We start from the raw sequence: 22,064 nt of genomic DNA, 5'->3' as shown, positions 1-22,064 counted from the left end.
CCCTATTGCTGTTCATATGCAAAATTTGAGGGAAGTTTGCCTTAAGTGTACTGTACTGCAAAGCTTATGAAGAATGCATGAATTTTGACCTGACTGTCTGTTAGAGCCAGGCTACCAGTCCTTTGTTTCCTGTCCTTCCATTCCAAGGCTTCTGCTGCTTGTGCTGCTAATGGCACTCTGGAGACGTTGGCTGTGAGAACGTCTACAGAATAACAAATATCCATTGATATATATTTCATTCTTCAGATAATTCCTGTGCTTAAGGAGATGAGCAACTCTCCTGTTTGGGGCAGAGCAGTAGTCAAGGGGACATGGACTTCTTTTTCCAGGGACAAGATTTTACAGAACATAAGACTGCCTCTCCACTTATGAACCTGAATGGACTTCACTGGTCTTTCCAACAGAGCCTGCTTTCTGTTTCCTCCTTGAGACAGGTCAGGAGAACTGCAACCTGGGCAAGAATGAGCTGCCAAATAAAGTGAGGGCTGTTATTCTCTTTACCCCTAAGCCACTCATTCATTGCACCATCTTGAGGTCCCAGTTTCCTGCATTAAGGCTGCCAGGAGCCATTTTAAAAACTTAAACAGGGGCTCTGCACCCTTCATCTAAATTAATGTAATGGGCAGAACAGAAAAAGTGGATGCCAAGAGGTTTAGGCCAGAAATACTTTAATGGGGCAAGAACAGAATAGCCAGATGGACAGAACTGACCTGTTGGTTCTATTTTTTCCCCCTCCCTCATCCATCAGTGTAAAAGTGTTAGCCCTTCCTCCAGAAATGTAGCTTGGGTTATTCTTGCCTACTTCAGTTACATTCAAAACAAGGACTATAATAACTTTCCTTCTGCTATTCAGCAAGTGGTACCAAATAGAATTATTTAGGAAGACTTTTGACTGAACATGAGTTTGTTTTTTTTTGAGGAGTGGGAGCTTGTATTGTTTTTCAAGATGTTGCTTTTAACTTTTAGTATGTATAAAGCACCTGAAGTTTAAATCAGAAAAACTGTATTACCTATATTTGCCGGTGTATAAGACGACCCCCCAACATTTCCTCTCAAAATATAGAGTTTGTTATATACTTGCCATATAAGACTACCCCCTCTTCCGCACACCTTCCACACACCAAATAAAAGGTAAAAGAACATCCGGCCTGCCCCTGCATCTCCCTGTGACTGGCACTAGTGCGCAAGTGCGCATGCGCGAGCTCTGCGTAGACAAGGGGTGGGCCAGAGCGCCGTTGCTTCCCGCCGAGCAGAATGGGCCGGTCACGCCGAAAAGGCTGGCACCCCTGCCTCGCTGCTGATGCTCGCCGCAGCCACGCTGATGACCCGCCGCGGCCGCGCTGGATACCGTGCAATACTGGATGGTATGTAGAATGAGGTGGGTGGGTATCGGGAGGCCACTATGGGCATCGGGCGAGCATCGGAAGGCCACTATGGGCAGCTATGTCTATCCCAACTGAAGTGCACCCGGCGTATAAGATGACCCCCCCACTTGGAGGCATGTTTTTCAGGGCAAAAAAGTAGTCTTATACGCCAGCAAATACGGTAAATATATTAGTCCTCTTCCACAACTAGGATTTCCAGATGCAAAGATGGACAAGATTCTTTCTCTTTTGATATGTGAAAGGGAATGACGCTTGTTGCCAATTATTATGCACAGGTGAGAAAAGGTGTACCTGCTAATAACAATCCCCTTTTCCAGAGCTGTCCTGAATGTTGTTAGACCAACCACATGTCCTCTTGACCTATGTCCCTTGTGGCTGGTCAAGGCTGGCAATGAGTGGATCGGGGGCCCTGTGAAGGAAATCATCCATCTGTCCTTGGAGACAGGTGTTTCCAGAAGGCCTCAAGGAAGCAGTAGTCATACCGCTCTTGAAAAAGCCATAGATGGATCCATCTGATCCGGCCAATTACCATTTCTGGGTAAAGTAACTGAGACAGCGGTAGCCAAACAACTCCAGAGCTTCATGGAGGAAACATCAGTGTTAGACCTGTTCCAGTCTGGATTCTGCTCCGGTCATAGTACAGAGACTGTCGTGGTTGCTCTAATGGACGATCTCCAAATGCAGCTAGATTGGGGCAGGTCAGCAGAGTTCGACGCAGTGACTACAGTCTGTTGGCTTACCACCTCACTGAAGTGGGAATACAGGGGATGGTCCTTCAGTGGCTTTCCTCTTTTCTCCACAGTCAGGGACAAAGGGTGGTGCAAGGGGAGGATGTGTCCACTAGACACCCACTAGTGTGTGGGGTCCCTCAAAGAGCACTTCTTTCCCAGTGTTGTCCAACATTGACATGTGCCCTCTTCTGGAGCTGATATTGAGTTTTGGAATGGGTTGTCATCAATACACAGATGATACCAAGCTGTACTTGCTGTTGGGTGACTGCTTGACTGCTGTCCCATCATCACGGGCTGAGGGATTGGAGGCCTTGGTGAGCTGGCTGCAGAAGAGCAGATTGAAGCTGAATTCATCAAAGATGGAGGTTCTGTGGATGGGGAGAGGGGATGGAGTTGGAGCATAGATTGCTGGTCATTGATGGGGCACCCTTAACACTGGTGGCAACTGTCTCAGGAGTTTGGGAGTGATGCTGGATACCTCCCTTTCAATGGAGGCCCAGGTCACATATATAGCCAAGGTGACATTTTTCCATATTTGCCAAGCCCGGCAGCTGCCCCCACTCCTGTTTCACTCAGACCTAGCCACAGTAATCCATGTGATGGTCACCTCCAGACTAGACTACTGTAACTTGCTCTATTCTGGCCTATCCTTGAGTTTGACCTGGAAATGCCAATGGGATGCAGCGATGCGAGTCCTGATTGGAACACCAAGGATGGCACACATTCAACCTATGTTGAGCCAGCTACACTGGCTTTTGCTTGAGTACCAAGTTAGATTCAAGGGTTTGGTTATGACCTTTAAGGCCTTGAGCAATCTGGGACCAGTGTATTTACGGGATGACCTCCTCCACCATATCCCTGGGAGAGCTTTACGCTCTCCTGGCCAAAACTTGCTGGTGATCTCTGGCCCCAAAGAGGTCTGGCTATCCTCGATGATCCTAGCCCCAGCCTGGTGGAACTCTCTGCCTGAGGACATCAGGGCCCTGTGGGATCTTTTACAGTTCTACAGGGCCTGTAAGGTAGAGATATTCCATTAGGCTTTTGACTAAGGACAGTGACAATTGCTGAGCCAGCATCTTCCCCCTACTACCTCTTCATGGAGCATCCAGAAATCTGGATTGGTAGAATTTAAGAGAACACTATTAAGGTTTGTAGTTGATATTTTAATTGATTTTATTGGTTTTAAATGTTGCTTTATTTATTTATTTATATTTAGGAAATATATTAATTATTTAGGAAATCTATTAATTACGCTGTACATCGTCCAGAGCCCAGCATTTGTTGGGATGGGGCAATTCATTAAGCCGAAGAAATAAATAAAAATAAAATACAGTAACCATAATAAAGAATTTTCATAGTATTTGGCATGGAGCTTCTTGTTCCAAAAGTACATTGAAAAGTCCATATGTTTTATGTGATGAAAATACTGTGCTTTGCTTAATCATTTTATTTACTTTTTATCTTCAGAATTTAGTAAGTATTAGTTTCACATTAAAGGTAGGGCACAAAGAAAATTAGAGCGATGTCTCAGCATTACTGTGCAGCATCTGGCACTGACCATTGTGAGTCACAGAGCCTGGCTGAGAAAGATGTTCACCTGGTACACCTTATTTTCAATTGCTCCTTAAAATTGAAGTCGCTCAGACACAGAGATGAATATCAATAGGAACGGCAGAAGCAAATGATGGAGGAAGCGAGGATGGTTATTGGGGGAGGGGGGAGAAAGGAAGATTAAGGCTTAGTAGGTGAAGAGGGATGTGATGGCAATTAGGGAACGCTCTCTAGACTGTCAAGAAAACTGATGCTGGGTTCAGAGGAGCTGTTAATAGTAATGCCTGGCTGAGATTTGTGCTTTGGCTGCCCAGGTAATGCTAGTTTCAGTTGTGCTGCAACAGAATATCAATATCCACAAGAGAGGCTGACTAGCCATCACAGCACCAGCCAGTGAAGCTTCTTTAAGCTGATTTTCTGCAGAATCCACTTCTCTTTCCATTGCCATTCAGTTAGTGTGGTTGTTTCACATGAGGAATATCTTTTCAATACTTGGTTGTTGTTGTTTTAAAAAAGGTTTTTGTATATAGAGCTTTTGATCTCAGATGCTTGTCCTCAGAGAGGATAAGGTAGACTTGAGTGAAGTGCAGATTTCCTTTGTCATCCTAAAGAACCTTGGCAAATGTGTTACAGTGGCCGAATGTATTCGCTAGCTCTATCCAGGCAGTGGGACAGTACTGTAGTTCCAACTTCTCTGTGTCTGTGTAACACAGAATCCTTTTTGCTAGGAGCTGGGTATTTTGAGCATATCAAAATAAAGAGGCAAGCTGTGGTCCTGAGTGCCTACTTCAAGCCAAGGAAAAAAATATCAATAGGCAGAGATGGCTAGAGATGGTATTAGTAATGACATTTTCCCTCTACTTCACAGAATTTCTGTTTTTCATCCTGAATCAATACAGTTGCTCAAACTACATGCATTGTAATCACAAGATGGTACATACAGCTTCATATTACAAGTGCAGTACTGATGATCGTTCTTCAGTTTTTCATTCATGCTTATGCAAAAGAATAAGTTGTTTCTGCCTAGGAAAAATGTGTAAATGATTTTGGAAAGTGGTAATAATAAGGTTAATGAAAATATTATTTTCTTGCATGTGGCAGGTACTTTAAGCTTAGGTGCTCCGATCTAACTCTTGTATAGTCTTTGGTAGTTTTGCAGACAGAAATGTGCATTTGAATGCACATTCAAAATGAGTTTGGCATTGTGAGTAATACAGCATCCTTTTCTCCTTTCTCTTCCCTGTGTGTTCTAAAATTTGTACATCCAGCTGCTGTTGTTCATTTTCTCCTCCTTTCTCAGACAGAAACTTAAATTAGATAGAATCAGGCACAAAGTAGTTTAGGTAGATTGTTTCCACCAGGAGAGCAGCAGTAACTGCATCAAAAATCAAACCTGGTGGACTACTGTGGTATTTCTGATTTTGTGGTAGTCTGCATGTCAGCAGGCACAGGTTCTAGTGCTGTATTCTGAAAATAGGAGCCATTAAGTCTAACATGGTGGATTTCTTTAAGACCTATTTAATGTGCTCTTTCGGTGCATCATTTGGGAGACATACTGAATAGAGTTTTCTCTGGATGCTGGATTCTACATTTGACTGCAAATCTGCAGAGAAACAGGAGCGATTCATAAACAAGAGACTGCAAGAGAGGACTGAAGTATAGCAATTATAGAGTAGCTTAGCATAGTCAAAGGATTTTATATATACATTATCTCAGAAATCCTTACAATAACCTTCTAAAGTAGACCCGTATTATTATCCTTCATACTTCAGATGTGGGGACTTGAGGCTTGGAGAGAGAGGCTTGTCTATCATGTTTGTGGCAAGACTAAAATCGGAATTTCATAGTTCGTAGCTCAGTCATTTAGCCCCCTTCTAGTGTGCCTCTCACATGTAGACAGTTCTTTTCTTTTTTCTTTTCTACTTTATCCCTAAATGCTCTGGGAATCTTATGTATATTTAACAATTTAATTTTTTAAAGATAGGAAGGTAACCCAATGTAGTTCTTGCACTATTGCAAGGCATGTACAACTGTCAAGTTTCCTCTAGTAAGAAAGGAAAATGCAACAACTGCTGCCCTAAGCCCACTTGGGCTTAACTGAGATAAAGCCTCCCATCAAGATTCTAAGTGTCATTTCTTCCATGAGGGTCCTTCCCAGTTAGCAGGCTGGTCTTGTAAGACTTAACTGTCTATTTAGCAGTCTCTGCAAACCAGGGAACGTCTGGATCACACACTAAAAGTGGCTCAGCCTTTAGTGCTTTTGCCACTGCTGCCTTGTGTTCCAGGTCCACAGTAGTTCCCCAGGGTTCATCCATGCTGCCAAGGCCATCAGCAGACCTCCAGCCAAGACAGGGGGAAATAGGAGAAACTTGCTGGAATGAGCTGGGGGCTTCCCTTCAACCCATCTCTACCTCACCAGCTGCAATTGGCCACCCTGGTAAAGACAGGGAGCCAGACTTCAGATTATATCCACTGTCAGTACACTACTAAGGGATCCCTAGATACCCTTAACAGTACATTGCATCCAGCCCTTTGGTTTTTGTTTGAGCTGCCTAGTGCTCTGGAAATTCAGCATATAAATGTTTTAAGTAAATACTAACATTATTGCCGTTTCCACATGCAGTTTAACCCCCCAGTCACAATCCTGTTCCCTCCGCAGCATCCGGTCGGATTTCCCACCATCTGCGCCGGAGTTACAGGAAGTGCCGCAGCTTCTGCGTAGCAAACGTAAACTGGGTTTCCTGTAACTCCGGCGCAGATGGTGCAAAATCCGATCGGACGCTGCGGGGGGAACAGGATTGTGACTGTGAGGTTAGCTGTGTGCGAAAATGGTATTTGTGTGTGGTGAAGTGCCATCAAGTCACAGCAGATTTACAGCAATCTCAGCAAGGGACTTTCAAGGCAAGTGAGAAGCAGAGATGGTTTGCCAGTACCTTCCTCTGTGGAGTTTTCCTTGGAGGTCTCCTTTTCTAGTAATGACCCCTTCATAGCTTCCAAGATCTGATGAGATTCGACTGTATCATGCCACTTTCCCTACCAAATATTTACATTACTAGGGCTGACCTAGGATCACCCAGTGACCTTCACTGCTGACCTGGAATTCAAACTCTGATCTCTGTAAATAGACCCACGTACTTGCAGGTACACTGCATTGATGTTGATCAGGCATCTCTATGTGCCAATAATCCACATGTGGAGATATTAAAAAAAATTATTCAGACATCAGCCACAAATATGAGGTTTAAACAAAATGCAGGGAGCCTGATGTATGATTGCATCTGACGTGGGCAAATTGTTTATTGACCATATTTTTGTTTGAAACGAGCTGTAATGGGCTTTAGTCACTCAAATTACATCATAATCTGGAACAAAACATAACAGAAAACGATAGACTCTCTTTTGTTTTTTGGCTAATAATTACATTACATGTGGAGGATCAAAAAGAAAAGAACCAAGTGAGGGCCAAAAGAGGAAGGGGTAACAGACTGAAATACGTGACACTTACACAGACAGCAGTACTTGGTGGATTGCTTCCTTCAATGTAAAGTCGGAGGATTATGTATCTTCTCATGCTGCAGCCTGTGAAAATGTATCGATTCTTTGGGCATATAGGAGGATGGATGAAATTAATGTGTTCTTAATGTTTTATTATTGTATTGTTCATTTTAAATGTTGTAAGCCGCCCTGAGCCTGCTCTGGCGGGGGCGGGCGGGGTATAAATAAAATTTTACATTACATTACATTACAAATTATGACCTATTAGTACTTTTGATTTCCTGACCTGGATAGCCTATGCTAATCTCATCAGATCTCGGAAGCTAAAAAGGGTCAGCCCTGGTCTGATGGGTCTATTTGGATGGGAAACCATTGAGGAATACCAGATTGCAGAGGCAGGCAATGGAAAACTAGCTCTTAACTTCTCTTGCCTTGAAAACCCTATGGAGTCACCATAAATCAGCTGTGACTTGATTGCAAAAAAACCCAACAACCACTTTTGATGTAGAATTCAACAAAAGTATCCGTCATACCGATGCTCAAAAATTCACTGGTTCAGCTTTGTCCAGTTTGCTGGTTGCAAACAGAGACATTTTTTGATGATCAATTATTGAACTGTCAGTCTGTTTGTGGGTGTCCAGCAGATTATTTCACAATATTGTTTTCTAACCATCTCAGAGCACAACTGACTTTACTCATGTGCGTCTTCTCACACTGACCTCTTGCTGCATAACTGTTCATCTCAGAAGGCAGTTGTTTAGACAATTAGACCACTAAAAGTCACTTAAATCAATCATCAATAAATCCTGTGTTTCAATAATATCCTATCCTGTGGTGTTCACCTAATTAGTTCTTAGTAATACTAACGACAAATTATCAGTTTGAGTTGGCAGCACTGTTACATAGGGACAATTTTGGAAAACCAGATGCAAACCAGCTTTGTAGGCATTTGTGCATGATTGGAATGAACTAAACAGACAGAATGATTGGCCTGCATCTGACTGCCACCTGACCTTCTGTGGAAAGTCCAACAGCCAAACATTCATAGCAAAATCTGCAGCATCCTTCATCCAGAACTGCTGGGGGATAGTGGGAAACTGTCCAACATTGGCTGTTCATACCAACTGCATGGTATTGTTAAAGTTATTTTGGCTGTGATTCTTATAATACTTTCCTGGCACTCGCTGCCTCACTGAATAAAATTGGACTTACCTCTCAGTAGACTTGCTTAGACTTGCTCCCTGCAATCCTCTGCAGAGTTATAACCTAGTAAATCCACTGTGTTCACACAGTAAAATCCAGTTGGAAAGTGCATTGAAAGTGGATTGAAAGTGCATTATTTAGTGTGTGTGATCCCAGCATCTGATTAGGATGCCACTGTAGAAATGTTGAGCTCCAAATAGATGTGTCCAGTACATCTGTCTGGATTACAGCCTTACTTCCCTTTGTGCTTGTTCTTTTCTGCTTTGACAGTATCTCAAAGTGTTATTTGTGCTTTTTAAAAATTGTATGAAAATTAATAACACTCTGAATTGAGAAAAGAACCAAAGACTGCAGAGCCAGGTCCATTGGCTTTTTTGCAAGTATTCAGGAAAGTAGAGAACTGGGCAGCAAGCAAAATGTGCATCCCCAGAAGCATTCTGGTAAAGGCTCAGAAAGAATTGCACTGGTTGCTTAATTATTTGGAGTTCATTATGGATGAGGAACTGCTACAGATAACACTGTGGAAGCAATTAAAATGTACTGTGATAGCGTATTTTCCAAAGGCGTTGTTGATTCCAGTTGCTAAAGTGTCCAGTCATCTCGATTGTCCAAAATGTGTTGGTTCCCTCAGAGGAGACATCCATCAGCTGAGTTTAAAACAAAAACATTCTGTTGTTTGGATATTAGTTTCCATGATTCATGGTGCTACAAACCCCAATTAACCCTGCTGTGAACCTATTTACAGGCAATGTTTTCTCACCAGTTTCCAAAATAGAAAGAATTTTTTTTTAATTTATATTTTTATTCGTTTAGCAACAAATTTAACATATAAAGCAAAATCAAACAGAAAGAATTTAAACCTTTGTTATTATTTTGGAAGATTTAAGTATTTCATGTGTTTTGTGTGTGTTCAAAAAAGTCTTCTTGAAGTGTTTAACACTTGGTTGTTAGCACACAAGGGAGATTATATTAAACAGCTTTTTTTTCTGTTTGATTTACTACTCTTTTATCAACAGTGAATCATCATGATCCCTGGGATTGGAGAGCAGAAACAGCTGGATGTTCTGGAGATCCTGAGGGAGCAATGTCTGGTCTTAGTTCTTACATCTTAGTTCTTAGTTCTTACACCCTACAAAAAAGTCACATTTTTTCAGTTTCTTGGGTTACTCATGTAGGGTTGCCAACTGAGCAAGAAAAGAAAAGAAAAAGAACACCTATTATGATTGTTGGCATCTGGGCTTGGCCACTTGCCGGAACTTTTATATGTGGAAAGTGGAAAATTTGTCCTGGTTGTCAGAATTGTTTGTGTAAACTCAGAGGACTGGAGGAGGTATTAATAAAAAATCAGCTTCATAATTTCATTTTGTTATGCTTGCTTCAGCTGACAGATTCAAGGTTCTATATGACTTGACAGTATTCTGCAAAGTTTGCTTACAGACAAATTCTATGGTGAATTTAGAGGCTTGTTTTCTGGTAAAGCATCACTGATTTTAAGGTAAGCAAAAAGAGGTTGGATAAGGCAGTAAAACACCTTGAGAGTGAGGAAAAATCAGAGTGTCGCTAAAACTTACCTAAAGAGAAATTACATTGATTATAATTTGGGTGCAATCACACAAGGAATCTGGCATGGCAGTATCCCAGCTTTGAAAAAGCTGGTATTTTTTTATGTGTATGGGGGCATTCACACAGCCCCTGCCCTGCTGCCTGGAGAGGCACTGGCCACACATGCACATTAGGAGCAGGTGCATCGCGTGCCCAGCCATTCAGTTAGCCAGGAAATGCACCCTACATACAGTTTAGAGATGTGCTACCAGGAAGTACCCAGTAGCTATTTAATCCAGTCCCAGCCTGTCCTAAAATGAGGTAAGGACGGGCGGGACTCAGGAGGCAGATATGTGCATGTGATAGTGCACATTAAATCCAGATGGGAGGTGTAACTAGGTTGGGCCAAATCTCTTGTGTGATTGCACCTATAGTCTCTTGGTTAAGAATGACCAAGGAATCTCCAGAGACACTGAATGAGTTTAAGTAACATTAGCAACATAGTCCCTCATGTGAGGACCATCTTTTGCCCTGTGCTTCACGATGATAGCTTTGCTCATCTCAGCAGAGCCTTTTGTAGGTGCCAACTTGCAAATGAGCAAAATCAACAACTGCCTTTACTCACACATTAACCTGAGCAGACAGGTTATATATATATATATATATATATATATATAGCCACCACCACCTCCTGTGGCAGTGAATTCCACATGTTAATCACCCTTTGGGTGAAGAGGTACTTCCTTTTATCCGTTTTAACCTGTCTGCTCAGCAATTTCATGGAATGCCTACGAGTTCTTGTATTGTGAGAAAGGGAGAAAAGTACTTCTTTCTCTACTTTCTCCATCCCATGCATTATCTTGTAAACCTCTATCATGTCACCCCACAGTCGACGTTTCTCCAAGCTAAAGAGCCCCAAGCGTTTCAGCCTTTCTTCATAGGGAAAGTGTTCCAGCCCTTTAATCATTCTAGTTGCCCTTTTCTGGACTTTTTCCAATGCTATAATATCCTTTTTGAGGTGCGGCGACCAGAACTGCACACAGTACTCCAAATGAGACCGCACCATCGATTTATACAGGGGCATTATGATACTGGCTGATTTGTTTTCAATTCCCTTCCTAATAATCCCCAGCATGGCATTGGCCTTTTTTATTGCAAACGCACACTGTCTTGACATTTTCAGTGAGTTATCTACCACGACCCCAAGATCTCAGTGAGTTATCTACCACTACCCCAAGATCTCAGTGAGTTATCTACCACTACCCCAATAGAATGGCCTGCCTGACAGGGTCATGGAGGCTCCTGCTCTCCTGGCTGGCATAAACTATACAATACTGAATTATTCAGGAGGGCCTGTCTACATGGGCTTGCACTGTAACAAAATAGTCCAGAAAAAATGCTTGGGTAAAGGGCTAGGGATTTGTGGTCCATAATACTATATAGCTCATAGTGCCTGTTGCTGTAAGTAGAATCTTGCTATGTATCACATCATGGAAACACTTATCATGTGTTTCAGTTCTGTTTTCAAATATTTGGCTGGTTCCAGATTTCCACTGTAAAATCCTATTGTGTTATTTTATTGGATGCCCTATCCTGTATTGACTTGCTATATAATCCTCCTTCAGTCCTAGTGAGAAAGGTATACTATAAACAACGCAAATAAATAAATAAATAAATTCACCCCATGCATCTGATATGGGTCATTATTATCACTACTCTGAAGATGAGGATTTGGAAATGAGAGTAAACAACCACTAGCTCTCCATTCTACCAGAACAAAGAAATGATGCAGAGAAAGCTTCTGTGCCAGAGGAAGCTTCTATGCGAGCAGCCAGACTATCCTGCTGCAAGGAATGTAGTATTAAGTGACAAAGGGGCCATTTTTGTACAACTTGATTGCTTGCTAAAGGGCATTCATGGTGAGTTGATGTGTCTGCAGCTAAAGGAAGATGCTTTGGATGACTCAGCTCAATGGCTTTGGATAATTCAGTGTTTATTAAGGCATAATGGATAGTTGTTGCTTGGGTGAGGGATGGAAGAAGCATCTAAAGCTACAGTGGATGATGATTGATGAGGAGGAGGAGGAAGAAGAAAAAGATGAGGAAGAAGAATTGTCAGTCAGATATTTGACTGGTAGATGTTGCTTTGCAATTGAGATCTAGCCAAGTTCTTAGGAATTGCAGATGTGTATTTGCAGGATTCTTGCTATTCAATGCAGCAGTATCTTCTGTAGCTGAGCTGGTGTTATTTGATAATTGTCCAAAATGTTCAGGTGTTTCTTGAGACTTCTAGGGACTGCTCCAAAGGCTCCCATGACGACTTGCATGACAGTGAAATTTTTCTCCCAAAGATGCTCTAACACTATTCATAGGTCTTGGTGTTCTGTGATTCTCTCCTGTACTTTCTTGCTGTCTCCTGGAAATGTAGTGTCAGTGGTCCAAATCCTATTTATCTTCTTTTCTACAATTGTTATATTGGGGTATTATGCTTTAGGGGAGGGACAGTGGCTCAGTGGTAGAGCATCTGCTTGGGAAGCAGAAGGTCCCAGGTTCAATCCCCGGCATCTCCAAAAAAGGGTCCAGGCAAATATGTGTGAAAAACCTCAGCTTGAGACCCTGGAGAGCCGCTGCCAGTCTGAGAAGACAACACTGACTTGATGGACCAAGGGTCTGATTCAGTATAAGGCAGCTTCATATGTTCATATGTTCAGGTGTTTATCTGTTTGTAATCAGAAGTCCCAAAGAATATTTGTTTCACCTTTCTCCATGATCTTGTCTGGTTTGTGCTCTCATGAGTTTTGGACTGATAAGCATTCCATTGCAACATAGCTGCAACTCTATCATGACATTCTTTAGAGTCAGTTTGAGCAATATTACTGTGGGGACTGACCAAGAAATTGACTGTTTCATCCTTTGTCTTGCAAAGTTGACATTTGCTATAATCACTGGTCTTCTCAATCTTGGTTTTTATAATATTTGTTTTGAGTGCCTGCTCTTGTGTAGCTAGATTGAATCCTTCTGTTTCTTCAAGGAGATCTTTTGGAGCCATTTCCAGTTATTTTCACTCAATTTTGTCTTTCAAATATTGCCCGTGCAATTGCTTTTCCTTCCAGTTGTCAAAGTGACTTTTGATTTTAATCTTTCTGTAATGCTTTCATTCTTTGTCTTGCAAAGTCAACATTAGCTGTTATCATCAGTCTTCTGAATTATTATTATTATTATTATTATTTTCCCTACGCAAACTATTAGTGCAAGGCTTTTAAGACAGGTTGCATGAATAAAATAAACTATTAAAATCCCTGTAAAATCATTACAAGCCTGGCAATAAACTAAAAAGGCCATTAAAGATTTACTTCATCCCATACCTGTGCACAAACAAACTGACATCAACAGAAAGTGAAATCAAAATCCTGAAAGAGTAGATGCTAAACAAGTACTTGCTAGTGGAGTTCCAAAATCAAGGTACCACCACAAAAAGCCTGTCCTTGGTGACTATCTTTCACATTTCTGAGGATGGGTGGACACACAGTGAAAGGTGCCTCCTTGAAACCATAGTTGGCAGTCAACTTATGTGGAATCAAGCAATATCATATGCATCCTTACTTCTAAATCATTTAGGCCTTTTAATGACCAGCCCTTTGAAATGTGCTTAGAATTAGATAGACAGCTTGATCATTCCATACTGATGAGATGTATTCAGTAGAATATTTCTTTATTTACTCACTTTTTTTCCCTAATGAAGACCCATAGCAGCTTCTATCCTCCTCTATTTTATCCTTATAACAATCCTGTGAAGTAGATTAATAATAATAATAATAATAATATTTTATTTTTATATCCCGCCCTCCCCGCTAGGCGGGCTCAGGGCGGCTAACAGACACGGGAGTCTCATGATTCACATTAAACAATAATAGACATGGGAGTCCCGTGATTCATAAAACATAACAACTTAAACATTAATTACAATAAATTATTTAAAATACATAAAAACATATAAACATATAAGATATAAAAATAGGTGCTAAAATGATGTATTTAAGATGGCTAAGTGTCTATTCATTCATTAATCAGGTTCCGTCTTAGTTGCCACATGGTGACTCAAATGCTAACTGAAAAAGAAATGTTTTGCAAGCCCTGCGGAATTGGTTCAGGTCCCGCAGGGCTCGCACCATCTCTGGGAGGTCGTTCCACCAGCGAGGGGCTATCACCGAGAAGGCCTGCTCCCTAGTGGCCTTCAACCTAACTTCTCTTGGCCCAGGGATTGTTAATAAGTTCTGAGAACCAGACCTCAGTGCTCTCCGGGGTACATATGGGGAGAGGCGGTCCTTTAGGTAGGCAGGTCCTCGGCCATATAGGGCTTTAAAGGTAATAACCAGCACCTTATAGCGAACACGGTAGACAACCGGCAGCCAGTGCAGATTGCGCAGCCCAGGCCGTGCAGGCTCCCACCGTGGTAGTCCCTCCAGCAGCCTGGCCGCCGCGTTCTGGACTACCTGGAGTCTCCGTGTTCGGTACAAGGGCAGCCCCATGTAGAGGGCATTGCAGTAGTCTAACCTCGAAGTGACCGTTGCGTGGATCACAGTTGCCAGGTCGGTGCGTTCCAGGAAGGGGGCCAACTGCCTCGCCCTCTTGAGATAGAAGAAGGCGGATCTAGCAGTGGCAGCTACTTGGGCCTCCATTGATAGGGAGGACTCCAGTAGCACCCCCAGGCTCTTGACTTTGCGCACCGGTACCAGTGGCACACCGTCAAAGGCCGGTAAAGTAGTCTCCCCTCCCGGTCCGCCGCGGCCCACGCAGAGGACCTCAGTCTTCGCCGGATTCAACTAAGGCTAAGAGCAAGTGACAGAGTTCCATGGCTGACTGAAGATTTGAACCTTCAAGTTCCTAGGGTGACACTCCAGTACCTGTCACCAGTCTTACTGTTGCATTTTACACTAACTGGAGTTTCCAAACTGCCTTCAGAGTCAGCTTCATGTAGAGTGCATTGTATTAGTTCAGTTGCATTAGTCCAAACAGAAAGCATGGAACACAGTGGACAGATCAAAGAAAGGTGCTTTTTTGGGGAGGGGATGCTGGTGCACCAAATGAAGTTGGGCAAAGCACTGTTCACTACAGAGGAGACCTGTGACTCCATCTTTAAGATCAGATTTAACAGTACATCAAAGATGTTAAGGTGCTCCTTCAGGAGCAGTGCATCCTCATTCATAATAGACTGACTGCCTAATCCCTCAAGTGCAGTATTATTGGCCATTGGCCAGCAGTACTTCACTCTTAATTGAAGGATCAACCTTTGTGTTATTGGCTCTAATCTAGCTCATTACCACTTCAGCCAGTGGCTCAGAATGTCTTACCTGACTCATATGGGGAGGGGGAGGAAAGAAAAATGGAGCTGGATATCATCGCCAGCATATTAATGACATCTCACTTGAAATCCCTGGATTACCTGGATGGTTTCATGTAGAAAACAGACAGCAGAACCCTGTAGCATAAGTAAGAGAACTCCATACAGCTGTCTTCAGCACCACATCACCAGTAGATTAGGCTAAGAGCACCAGCATCTGTTGCAGATCAGCTAGGTGGAGTGTTAACCCTGGAGACATAGTAGCCCCTAGACTCATCTCAGTCAACCAGGCTAAAAAGATACCAGAGCCACTGAAAAGACCAAGAGAATCAACAGCGTCACACACCCTGACTCCCTCCTGGTGAAGACTGTTAGTCAGGGTATCCAAGGCAGTTAGCCTTAAAATCAGGCCTGAAGCCAGACTGAATGTGTTCACATAATCAGTTTCATCTAATAAATCCCCACACTGCATAGTCACCACACAAACAAGATATGTGTCACCAGACGATAGCTGTTTTAATAATTTGACCCCAAGAACAGCTTCTTCAGGAGAACACAGGAACTTAAGAAGAGTTCTGCTAGATCAGACCAGTAGTCCATCTAGTGGTCAGCCAATTGCCCTGGATGGCCAACAAACAAGGCATGGAGACCAAGGGCCTCCCCCTGGTGTAGCCTCCTAGTATTTGTATTCAGAGATCTATTGCTGAATATGGAGATCCCCTTTAGTTGCTATGTTTAGTAGTCATTGATGGACCTATCTTCTATGTATCTGTCCAGTCTTCTTTTCAAGCCATCTACACCCATGGTTATTGTTGTATCTACTGGTAGTAAATTCCACAGTTTAATTGCTCACTGAGTAAAGAAGTATTTACTTTTTTCATTCTTTATTTTATTGCACATCAACTGCATTGGGCACTTCCAAATTCTAGTAATATGAGAAAGGGGGAAAGGTTCTATCCAATTTCTCCATCCCATGCATAATTTTATAGAACTATGTATCCCCTTACTTGATTTGTTCTAAACTGAAAAGCCACAGACTCTTAAGCTTTGCATCATAAGAAAGGTGTTTCAACCCTTCAGTCATCTTGGTTGTGTTTCTTTGCCCACTCTTTCCCCCAGAAGGAATCTCACCACTATCTCCAGCAAGACAATAGAGGATGTAGTGAACAAAAAATTAGAAGTCATAACACTCAGAGACTTAGCTGGAGAAGAAGGAGCCTTAGGATTGTGCATTTGCTTTTTTGGGAGCTGATGCTTCTTTGTAGACAGTGTGGTTGTTCTCCCATGTTCATTGTGTACATATTTTAAAAATAACCTCAGTCTCCATGTCTCTTTACATACTAGCGAATGAACCCTGAAATGTATTTTTGCTCTGGGTAGTATGCAAAAATGTGAAACAAAAACATATGTAGGACCCCCTCCCTTTCCCTGGATGTTGATTCCACAGTAAGGTCAAGAGGTTTGAAACACCACTTTGACTAGTGATAGACAGCTAGTGCAGTGCTACTCTCATCCCTCACCCTCCTAGAAGTGATACTGACAGCTTCAGAAATGAGATGTAAGCTTGAGATTAGTCTCCTGTAAAATATCAGTTTTCACTTGGTACAAGCTGACTGTCTTCATGGTGGAAAAATAAAGTCTCCCTCCTCCTCCCTCTCCTTCCCCCCCCCCCCGATGAAAACAACTTGACATTTTTCAGTAATACTTTTTAATGAGCATTGCTGTGAGCTAGAATATAATGAAATTTGCTTGAAAGTAGACCAGGCTGGTGATGCTTGGCAGAACAGAGTGGCATATGGTAAAGCAGTTGTGATTTATTGGCAAGCACTTTTGTAATTCCCCTCCTTTTTCTGGTGGGATTTTTTTTTTCTGGGGCTGGAGTGAACCAGCAGCTTTCAGCATAGTAGCTTGTATTTTGGTATTCAGTGTTGAAAAGAACCTATGGCTGCTGAACAGTGTACATGCATGATTTTAAATGGAAATGCTGCCTGGGTTTTTACAGAACAGAAACTTCCATTTAAAATTAGCATTTGCATCAACAGCACTTCTATATACATGATAGTGTATGGAACTAACATGCAGCTGCTAGTCTTTGAAAGCGTCCTTTTGTCTAAGCCACCTTGGGTGAGGAGAAGAAGAAGATATTGGATTTATATCCCGCCCTCCACTCTGAAGAGTCTCAGAGCGGCTCACAATCTCCTTTACTTTCCTCCCCCACAACAGACACCCTGTGAGGTGGGTGGGGCTGGAGAGGGCTCTCACAGAAGCTGCCCTTTCAAGGACAACCTCTGCCAGAGCTGTGGCTGACCCAAGGCCATGCTAGCAGGTGCAAGTGGAGGAGTGGGGAATCACACCCAGTTCTCCCAGATAAGAGTCCGCACACTTAACCACTACACCAAACTGACTCTCCTGGGTTGAGTTGCTAGGTATGATTCAGGAAATATCTGGAGACTTTGGGGATGGAGCCAAGATCAAGAATGTGACGAGCACGACTGAACTCCAAAGAGAGTTCTGGCCATTGCATTTGAAGGGATTGCGCTCCTTTTAAATGCCTTCCCTTCATTGGAAATAATGGAGGATGGGGACACCTTCTTTTGCAGTTCATAGAATTGGACTCCCCGCCCCAATCTTTTTGAAACTGGGACAGGGGTTGGTGGGTTGAGGAGCTACCAGATGCTATACTGAAAATTTGGTGCCTCTACCTCAAAAAAACAGCCCCCCCCACAATGCCCAAGATACTCACAGATTGATTCTCCATTATACCCTACTAGGGATAAGGCCCTGTTATGTATTGAACATAAGGGACCAGGCCGCATGGCGATCGCTACTGAAGGCGACCCCCGGGTCCCCGGAAGGAGCTCGCCTGTCGCCCCGCCCATCAAGATCTGTGGCGGGAAGTTTGACTGACCAGGATTGGCCTGGTCGGATGAGGGGGCTGTTCCGGGTAATGTATATAAGCGGGGCCCGGCCCGCGTGTTCTCTCTCTTGTAATGTGCTACGGAATAAACTATGTTGCCTTCAAACCGTCTCGGTTCTCACTACATTACAGGCCCGTTGTGAAGAAAAACACAACATGCTCTAGAAAGCAGCTCTGGGTGAGTGCCCCCTACCCTTGCTGTCCTTCCACACACCCAAGTGAAGGCATTCACTCCGCACCCCACCTCAAGAGAAGCTGATCTCTACCATTTGGAGAGTAGTTGTAATTTTGAGTGATCTCCAGCCTTTACCTGGAGATTGGCAACAGTAGTTCTCCAGGAGGAAATGACTGGTTTGGAGGATGGTGTGTATGGCATTGTACCTGTCTGAGATCCCACTCCTCCTTAAACCCACCCTCTCCAGGCTCCACCCCTTAAATCTCCAGGAATTTTCTAATCTGGAGTTGGCAATCCTATCACCTTCCCTTTATCTGCCCCTCTGACTTCAGCTTTCCATCACCTTCCTGCTCTCTGCAGCCTCTAGGACAATCTTTCTTCACAATGTGGGGGAACAAAGACACTTACATCAATCTCCTCTCCTCCCCCTTTGACCTGCACCACAATCCTGCAAGGTAGCTGAGGCTGAAAGTGTGTGACTGGTCTGAAATCATCCAGTCAGCTTTCACAGCAAGAACTCGGGTCTGGCAGACCCCACTCTGAATCCCTAACTCCTATGCCCTCCTCAAACTCCACCACAGAATTTTCAGGGATTCCCCCCCCCCCCCCCCGATCTGGAACTGGCAGCTCTAGCCAGGAATGGCCCCATTGAGTTCTCCCTCAGAGGCCTTTAGTGATACCTTTCAGAACAACATACCCTCTCTGGTAACATTGACTTCAATCTCTGTGTCTCACTTTCCCTCCCTCCCTCCCCTCTCTCTGTATCTGGCTTACTATGACAGAACACCATTTCCCCTCCTGTCAGTAGGTGTTTCCTTCCCGGAGGAGGATAGGGAGGAGTCCTCACCCAATCAAGAGAGTTCTCAGCCAATCAAGAGAAAACCTTCCCTTCTCTTCTGCCCCTCAGCCAGTCAAGGGAAGGCTTTCTTTCTCTCCTCTGCAAAGCAGTGCAACAGGCGGCTTAGCCAATGGGAGAGTAGAGAGAGGCAACAACTGCGAGAACCAAGGTTGGTTGCCTTTTACTGACAGAATCAGCTTGGCTGGCTAGCAACTGCCACTTGGGTGGGAGAGAGAAGCAGAATAACCAAAGAGTTCTCCCTCAAAGGCCAAAATAGGAAAGGGCCTCCCCCACTGGCTTCTACTGAGAGATCCAAGCTTGGTTGCTTATCACTTAGAGAAGCAAGATTAGTTGCCTAGCTGCAGCCACTGCCTAGCAGTTTCCCCAGAGGGCCAATCTTCATCTGTCCTGGGGTCACCAGTGGGTAGGAGAGAACAGAATCAGCCAATGTGATGCAAGAGCAGTTGATTGATGGTTTGATGGGCCAGAGGTTGATGCACCACAGTCTCACCTAGTCCCAACCAATGAGGGAGTTCGGATTTGCCAAGACGAAAGGGGAATTGTATATAAAAGATGGGGACCTATCTCCATAGTGTATAATGGAGTGCGCACCAGACATTCAGAAACCTCCCCACTTTCTGATAACCCTGAACTGGAGGGAGGGCCTCCAAACCAGGGGATCCCCTGCCCCCAACTGAGGATTGGCAACTCTAATTTGGGACAGAAGAGCAATCCAGGGAAGCTAGGGCAGGACAGTAGCTCTTTCCTTTTCAGGCTTGGAAGCTTCTCTGGACAACTGGCAGTACACTATGATTATGAGTGGGTGTATATACAAGCTTTGCATGCCAAAGGTACAAGTCCCCCCCCCCCCCCCCTTTAAAAACTAACTAGTCTGTGTTGATTATGATTTTGGGAGGTGATCTGCATAGGGAACTCTCTGTAAATAGCAACAACCAGCTATTGGTGGTAGAACTGGGAGAACTCCAGGCCTAATCTGGGGGCTGGTAATCCTATGTCTTTGGAAATTTTTAGGAGATTCTGTAAGGCTGCTTTACTTGTGAAGGCTTGTAATAGGATTTAAGCTGCAAGCATTTTCTTGGGGAGGAGGGTTAATGGGGTTTTATTGTTTTGTGTATGTTTTTAATCTTGGAATCGCAAGCCACTTTAAGAGACTTGGTAAAAAAAGGCATAAATATCTTAAATAAATAAACAGGTGTTCACATCCTAATAATTTGCTTAGGCTAGTTCTGGCTGCTGCCTTTCTGTAGCTCATGCCTTTTAAATTACAGAAAGATAGCAGTTGATGTCACTGTGCCTGTTTTGAGGCCCTGTGAAGTCTGTGCACTTCTTTTTGTAGGCTATAATGTTCTTTCTGCTAACTTCCATTCCTGTTTTTGATCATAGCACAAAGCTTGTATCTGTGTCATTATGTGGCTTGGTCACTAGGAAAAAAAAACTGTCTGAGGCATTTGGCAATTATTTGTGATCTGCAAAAAAGGACTGGCTGTGTAACTATCTGTGCTGACAAAGACTTAATTAATAGGGCTAAATTTAAAATGGTGCCAGTTAATGTAATTAAAGTATTTAAAAAGAGGTTTTCATTATCCATTGAGATGGAACAGAAAACTGATGCATATCTTGTGATGTGCAAAAAGCCAGACCCCTGCATCTTGATTTTTTTAGTCAAAAATTGCATTTCCAGTATATGCTGAATACAATGGTGACAATAGTATCAATGTTTGTGTGGTGAAATCTTCAAAATATTACTTTATGAGTACGTGCATCTTTCTTTTTTCGAGTGTAGTTATTGAAAGCTCTCTCTACTAATTAATCTAATGGTCATTCACATAGACTTTCAGTGAAATACCTGTTTATGGGTATAGCTTTCCACCCTCTGTCTGCTTAGAATTTAAGCTTGTGGACAGGGTTCTGATTTTTTTTTCAAAATCTTTTTTTTAAAAATTCTGGATTTTTATATTTCGCAGCACCTTTAAGAAATAAAATGTTGGATCCAGCAATTCATCAGAAGAAGAAGCATGCTGTCACTTTCCTTCTGCCCTCTCCCCTTCAAACTGTGCACCTTGAAGATGTCTTTTTGTGAGGCAACCCCCACCTCTCTTCTATGGAAATCTCAGTTAATTGTTTATTGTTTATGATTGAAGCATACAAACATCTGTTTGCAAACAAGTGGAGAGCAGGGAAGAAATGAAAAACTAGCTGGTGAAGAAGATTCTCTGTTGCACAATGTGCATCCTAACATGTTTTGAGCAATTTGCCCTACACCGGGGGAACATAAAATTTGCCATATTACCTTGTTCCGAAAAGTGTGGTGCCAGTGAGCTGCAAAGACTGCCTGCTAGATTTTTATTTTATTTTTACCTGTTTAGTGTCACTTTCCCTGTTTTGGATAAAATTTTCAACATTAATGAGTTAAAAAGAAATGTTTCTCATAATACTTCCCTAATAATTATCTCAGCCATATTATTATGCTAGTCTTGCAGACATGTCAGAGAAGGAGAAGTTGAGGCTTTCTCTTCTCTGCTTGTAATGTTTCATGACTTGGACTTTGTGGTTTGACAGTATGTGAAGGATCCTGCCCTGGAGGTTTGGAGACTGGACTTAATGAACTTATGGCCTCTTCTAACCCTTTGATTCTATGCCTTCTGGTCTCTGTCCAGAAGGCATAGAAAGATTGTCACTGGTGTCAGGTAATATTGCTGCCTGGACACTGGATGACATGAAAAACCCAGCGGTCACTTCATTGAGTTTGTACCTTTGGAGCCAGTTGCTGCTCCTGGGAAAGACAGTCAAATATTATTAGGAGGAACATTTTGATCTAATTTTAATTAAGATTGATATTTATATGTAGTGGCTGAAGCACCATTGT

The 22,064-nt window shown here is 42.9% G+C and overlaps 1 protein-coding gene across 6 annotated transcripts in view; it reads left to right on the top strand.

Annotated features, from left to right (window-relative positions):
- The window catches only part of NRXN1 (neurexin 1), a 1,496,060-nt gene that overhangs the window by 363,817 nt on the left and 1,110,179 nt on the right, over nt 1-22,064 (top strand). The gene's annotated exons all lie outside the window — the stretch shown is intronic.

Source organism: Heteronotia binoei, chromosome 1 (genome assembly GCF_032191835.1).
Source record: "Heteronotia binoei isolate CCM8104 ecotype False Entrance Well chromosome 1, APGP_CSIRO_Hbin_v1, whole genome shotgun sequence".
Taxonomy (NCBI): Eukaryota; Metazoa; Chordata; class Lepidosauria; order Squamata; family Gekkonidae; genus Heteronotia; species Heteronotia binoei.
This window is presented reverse-complemented; position numbering and strand designations above follow the sequence as displayed.